This window comes from Corvus brachyrhynchos, unplaced genomic scaffold (genome assembly GCF_000691975.1).
Source record: "Corvus brachyrhynchos isolate BGI_N302 unplaced genomic scaffold, ASM69197v1 scaffold128, whole genome shotgun sequence".
Classification (NCBI taxonomy): Eukaryota; Metazoa; Chordata; class Aves; order Passeriformes; family Corvidae; genus Corvus; species Corvus brachyrhynchos.
In genome coordinates this window covers 174,149-180,712 of record NW_008239648.1, presented here as the reverse complement: position 1 = coordinate 180,712, position 6,564 = coordinate 174,149, and the positions used below count along the sequence as shown (strand labels likewise).

At 38.7% G+C, this 6,564-nt stretch overlaps 1 protein-coding gene across 3 annotated transcripts in view; it reads left to right on the top strand.

Annotated features, from left to right (window-relative positions):
- The first annotated feature begins 2,454 nt into the window (after positions 1-2,454).
- Positions 2,455-6,564, top strand: part of FER (FER tyrosine kinase) — a 158,621-nt gene continuing 154,511 nt past the window's right edge. Inside the window, exon 1 of one of the 3 annotated variants that reach the window (XM_017742365.1) lies at positions 2,455-3,204. The gene's annotated coding sequence lies outside the window, so the exon portion shown is untranslated. The remainder of the gene's footprint in view (positions 3,205-6,564) is intronic. The other 2 variants (XM_017742364.1, XM_008639842.2) reach the window with 2 other exon arrangements.

Below are 6,564 nucleotides of genomic sequence, written 5' to 3'. Positions count from 1 at the left end.
CTTAACTTCTGCATTAGCGTTGGAGCCTGCACGGTGGGGCCTTCTCAGTGCAGCTGCCCCGGCGCTTTTCGTGTGCGTTTTAATGCTTTGTGTGTTTAAGACTTTGGTATCTGCAAGGGTACTGAATACTCACATATTTGGTGTTCGAGAATAGATTACACTGAAGGGCATTAAACATCCCTTTTCGTATTGGTGTATGTTTCTGTTTGGTTTGACTTGACATGAGCATGCACCCCTGAAATGACACATCCCGTGTGAACACCAAGGGTTTTGTAAGGCCTTTGAAACAAGCCAGCTCATTTTCTCTTTGCAGGAGGGCATCCCTGCTTTTCAAGTAGGTGAAATAACTTTTCCGTGCTTTGAAACAGACTGGCTCAAAGTGGCTTTGGTGCTCTGCTGTATTCTAATGCAGATTCCTTTGAAGACTTGCAGTGTGAAATAAACCAGGCGTGGTGCATGAAACTTTTTGACTAAAAAAATTTATTGGGTATTAAAATAAGTTAATTTTACTTGCTGAATAATACCTAACAAGGAGATTGCTGCTACAGTTTATTACATGTAAGTGCTAGTCTTTGAGAGTCTCAAAGAGGTGGGACATGCACACATCATCTGCTCACAGTCAAAGCAGATTGCAGATGATGGACACGTAGGTTCAGATGGAGTAATGATTATTGTTGGTGAGACTAATGTATGTTCCCTTATTTTATAAATGTCTTTTTAATGTGGTGACAGAAATTGTCAGTACTGTTAAAATTTTAAAGTTGTTAACCCCAGAAGAGTTGGACTTCAGAGATACTTCTTTGAGGGAGGATATCAAGTCTCATGTGTACAAGGTCGCTTACTAGCTGAGCAAAAGCTCAGTTATCCATCACCTTTCCTGATTTTCTACAACTGTAACTTCATGTCACAACTGAGTCTTTCAAAGGAAGATCCTTTGTCACTTGGTATTTGGATTGCCAGTATATAAAGTGATCATGTAGAAATAATTCTGATACTTGAAAGCAAAGACAGGCCGGAGAAGGTGATAAATAATATAGAGAACAGAAATTTTCAGTTCCTCTGAAGTTGTTACATAGAGTTTAAAGACTAACTAGCAACAAAAGATAAAATAATGTAAAAGTGTGTGCCACAGGATGTCCAGCCAATTTTTGTATCAAAGAACTTTAGTGCTGCAAAGGTGAGATGGACCTTTGTTAAGAGAGGAGGAGAGGTGACATTTGCTCCACTAGATTAGGGATATTTGACTAAGATCATAACAAGGGAAGTCAGGCTTGGCTGCGGGCGTTGCACTGCAGTTAGGTGACATGGGATGTATATTTCCATACTTAAAATGTTCAGAGCTCATTGTCATTCTTCCTGCCGTGGAGAGCAGAGCTGCTTTGGTGGTATGAAGTTGTGTTAGATGTGAGAGTGGGGCAGGCATCTGGTGGTCTGTTCTTTGTCCGTGGGAAACCCCCTCTCCCTGCCTGGTCTGCCTTCCCCACTTGCAGCCTGCCCTCGATGTTCCCTCAGCTGGGAAGCAGCAGGATGAAGGAAGGTATGTTTGCCATGTCAGGCTGAAGGCGGAGAGAGCTGGCAGCATTCCCGGAATTGCTCCATACAAGGAGATGGGCTAGGAGCATGAGGTCATTATTTCACAGGGAGGAGTTTTTTTGCAGTGTGTGGGAAGTAGGTCTAGGAAAAGGAAAAGAGATTTTTTTGCTGGGGGGAGGAGAAACGAAGCAGTAAAAGAAGACAGGAAAGCCTAAACGCATTCTAGTAGGAAGTAAACTGCGTGTATGCTCCTATTCTAAGATAAAACTGCCCACTTAATACTGGCCTAATTATATTGTTGATGTGTTTGCCTTGTAAAAATGGATTTCAAAAACTGAGTGGAGAGCTTTATTCTACGGTAGAGATAGTCTTGGAATTGTTGAGTAGTCACCATTTCATTAGGGAGTTAAAGGATTTAAAATTCTGTGCATGAAAATATGAAGAAAGTTGCTGCTGTTTAACATTTGTGTGAGGTAAATGTAGCATTTCTTTGCAAAGGTTTATTTTGGAAACTTTTTCTCAGCAGCGAATGAGTGAAATTCATAGCTTTGTTTCCAGGGTTTGAGAGAAGATAGTTACCTCTCATTTTAAGAGCTGTGTGTATGGTCTCATACAGTACATACAAAGTTTTGGTGAGGATTTTTAAAAAACACCTAGAGCCCTTCTAAAATGGCTTTTATTTTTGTGTTTGGGATTATTATTTTTTTTCTCTTGTAGGACAGCTTCCTTGGATGGAAGTCTTTGATTGCTGTCAACTTGTAGCATGAAATGATATTTGTGACCATTACATTCTTTTCTATTTTGTCCTGCAAGTTTAAATGCAGAGTTCAGTTTGGTTTTGAGTGTAATTATTTTAATAATAATAATAATAATAATAATAAAGTAAATAGTAGGGAATTTTTTAATTCCTGTGTGTTTCCCTGATGATAATAAAAATAAATTCCCAATAAGTTAGGGCTTAATGCTGTTTTTAGTCGGAGTGAGTGAACTGTACTTCATGACATCATTCTACTTTGGATTTCAGATTGCTGTTTGTTCTGTAGTAACCAGCTTCCCTTGCATTGGTGCCTTCTACACCTGAAAATGCCAGGTGCTTTAACCACATGCAATTTCAGACTTTCTTCTTCATATCTGGGTTTCCTATTAACCTGCTTATAGTACTCGGATGTGTGTCATAGCAGTCTGTAGAGACAACTCTCTGTACTCATAACTTTACTGCAGTTCAGTGGCTGATTTCTGTCCCCATGTATGGGTATGGGTTTCACAGAATTACTGATCTTTGGAGAGTACTAGTTGGCTCTTTAGAATCTTGTTTATGTTGTGTGCTTGCACCTTGAGCAACGAGGGTATTTTGTTAGGCTTTCTGAAATGGCTGCTCTTGTTTTCTATTGAGGGGACAGTTACTGCATGGACAAAATCATTCCTTTAGGTTGTTGACTGGGTGAATGTGGAGTAACAGCGCTAATTGTATACTGTGAGAGCTTTCTGTGGTGTAGCTTTCTGTTAAGACAATCGCATGAAACTAACTGTCAGCTGTTGAGGGGGAAATACAAAAATCATGTGTACACTGTTAATCTGTCTTTTAGGTATGCTGTACAATATTGCCTGCACGATACTGTTGTCCACTTCCAACCCTCTCTTAGTAAGAGCTAGTAAGAAAATAATTAGTGAGTAAGTACTAAATGGTTTTTCTTGTATTTGGCATTTTTCTATATGGCATTCATATCTTGGTCTGAAGACAGCTGTCTTGCAGTTGTCATTACTTGATCTTGAGTCTCACAACCTTTTTTTTCATACCATTATTCTGTAAGTGACTTATTTCAGTACGAGGAGCCGAAACATTAAGAAATTAAGCTTAAGTGTAAAACTAAATTACCATAATTAAGACCTAGTGAAAAATCAGTTATCTTGTAAGTAGTGGCAACCTGTGAAGAGTTTGTGAATTGTTGCATATTATGTAAGCACTCTTTGCCAGAAGCAGAAGTTAAATCCAGAGCAGTGTTAAAGTGCGTTAATCATGAGCCGTTTGTTCGCCGAAATTGCCTGTTTAGTAAACAGGAGACATACAATTATAGCAGTGAGTGTGATAAGACTCGTGAAGATGAGCCCCTCTGACAAAATGCTGAGTCATACTCAGAGCACTCCATCATCTCTAATAAATGAGTTGGGCATTTTTGGAGAAAAGGCTGTGAAAGTAATTGCACAATCACAGAGTGCATATTCCAAAGAGGGTGGAATTTGGGTTTTCATCCTCATTTTGTGCATCTCTTAATTTTGTACTTGGTTTGTCAGCTTTGCTGCTTTTTGCCAGTTCTGTTTATGCCTAGCATTTTGCTTTAGAAAATTTGGAAAATCTTATTCCATACATTGACAGCATATTGTATCTTACATGGTTTGTCATCACATTTGTAATGTGTGCTGTTTGAATTGAGAGTGGCAGTTATAAGTTGTTTTCTTTCTTAAGAGAGTTGGAAAGGACGTAGATTTAATGGTTAGTTAGTAAGACAGGAATTATTTTATTGAATACTTGGTGCTCTAGCACTCAGACAACCTATTAATTATGGCTCAGCTGGTGGAGGTTGTTAGCTGCTGCACTAGTAAATGACAAAATTCACCTTTGGTAGACCTATAAACAAGTAGGAGTAGCATCATAGGATAAATTTTGATTTTTGAATACATAAAGTTTGTTCTATTTACTGTTAAATTGTATAAATGTGTTAAAATATGATCACTGTGGTGTATTGCTATGGTGTCTGCTCAAGTACAGCTTTTTAGAGTTATGCTAAAGCTTCCTATGTTTCATGTGTCTTTAAGATAGCATCTGACTTCCTAGTTGTGGCTTCTGCTTTGAAATGTTCATACGTGTAGAACAATAACCCATAGCATTTGTATTCTAACTAAGTTTCATGAAGTACAGATAAGGGGGTACAGTCAAGCAAAGTGGTTAAGTTAAAAAAATGTGACAGTTTAAGCATTGTAAAAATGGTATTTTTGAAACAAGTAGGCAATCAGCAAAATGTGAGAATTGCAGTGTTAAGGAAAATCATACAACTTTGCATCAGCTTTTTACTGATTAAAAAATAGAAAACATGAATCAGAAAAACACATCCTTTTTTATTTTTGGTATATTTGTTGTATTTCAAGACTGTGGATGCTGTATTTCTTCCCAAGGAGAGTGTCTTTTCTGAAATTTCCATGATATGGTTGATAAACTGAAGTTCACCAGATAAAAGGAAATGCCTGATTTCCCAAATACGGAAAAGTGTTGGCAGCTGATGTATGTATCTGAAAAAGCAAACAGTTCTAAAGGGTCTGTAACAAAGATAGAGGAAAGCTATATAATACCTAGTTATGCCTTCTGGATTAGGTGAATGTTGAAATTTGAGTGGAAGATGTCTCATCAGTGGATGTGTTAAGTAAATTTGAAGTCACTGTTTTAATTAATTTAATTGGCATCCAGATAATCTGATTTATCTAAATGACTCCTTTTTTTTTTTTTTAGTATAAGAAGGTAGTTATATGCCATTCTTACCAAGGTCAAATTCTCAGGTTGAGTCAGTTCTTGTGCTCCTCCATGGTCTTGTAGTTTTCCATGCTGCGTGCGTTCTGGCTCTGCTTCTCTGGAGCCAGGTGGTACCCTCTGAAAGGAAACCTGCTCGTAGCTGATGGGAGTTTTCTCCAGGCTCTGCTTCAGCCACGATATGGAAGCTCATTGCAGCAGATTTGTAGAACAGTCTTCAAGAGGTATCCTGCCCCTGTCTGCCTTGTGTCCCAAGGCTTTATGTTTCCAGGAAGCATGCAGTGCATACCCTGTGCAAAAAATCAGTCTGATGGGCCATGACATGGTGATTTCTTGTGCTCTAGTGTTTCATCACCAAAGTCACCCCATCCAGGCTTGGGGAGCCCAAGTGAGGAATGTAGGGGTTAGCAGCCTGGGTGTGGTCAGTGGGCTTTTGAGGGGGAAGCTGCCATTTCCAAAGCTCTGATTAAGCAGATGGTAGTTAACATTTGGCCATTACAATATCATGGCTTGTGTCCGGCTACCGAATTTTTCTCAGATTAAGTTGGGATTTCAGGTTTAAAGATGCAGTCAGTCAAATTCCCTTCAGCTGTCTTGGAGTACAATAAGGCAAGAATTCTGAGAGAGCTAAATAACCCTTGCCTACAATATAATATTATTGTCATCTCTAACTTGTTTCTGAAGACTGTCTATGAAAGATGCTATGTTATAAAGAATACTGTCCTTTTAAATGAAATATTGTCTGCCTGGTATGATTTCTGGAAAGAATAGTTTTGAGAGGCAGAAGGAAAGACTGCATATAAAATATTAATCTCTTGCAATAAAGATCAGACAGGCTGAATCTTACTTATGCAAATCAGTTTCCATGTGAAGAGTCCAAGCATGCACATGCACTTCAGGACCACATGTCCAGACACCTGGAAGATTAAACCTCTACCACTCTTAATTGTTCATAATAGCATCCGTTAATTAAAGCTTGATCCATTCATACATTTTCAAATGAGAATAATACCCTTCAGAATGAGTGTTCTTTACAACTAGGATGGCTGATGATACCCAAACAAACCTGACTGGAACTAAGGAAAGAATGGGTAGGTTTCATTATGTATTTTGGTATATATTTGTAGAATATATGTATTTGAAATTTGTTACACACTTAAAGCATGTAAGAAGGTACAAAGGCATAGTTCAGTCATCTCCATTTCTGGTGAGAGTAACTGTATCCCATTTAACAGAGAGTTGTCACAGTATCTTTTAAGATATGGAGCATGGGAAGGAGCAGACAGTTCAGGAACAGCAAACAAAGGCTTGAGGCAACACCTTTCGCTGAACCACACAGTATGTTATATTTCCTGCTGTGTAACAGCCTGGAATATCAGCAGCTGGGAGGAGACGGGACTCTCATGGACCTGTGGTCCTCATCGCCAGTATTTTCTGTACAAAATAGTGTGTAATCAAAGTGCATTAAATGTGGTACCAAGTGATGCCAAGGAAATAAGTGACCTCAAGAA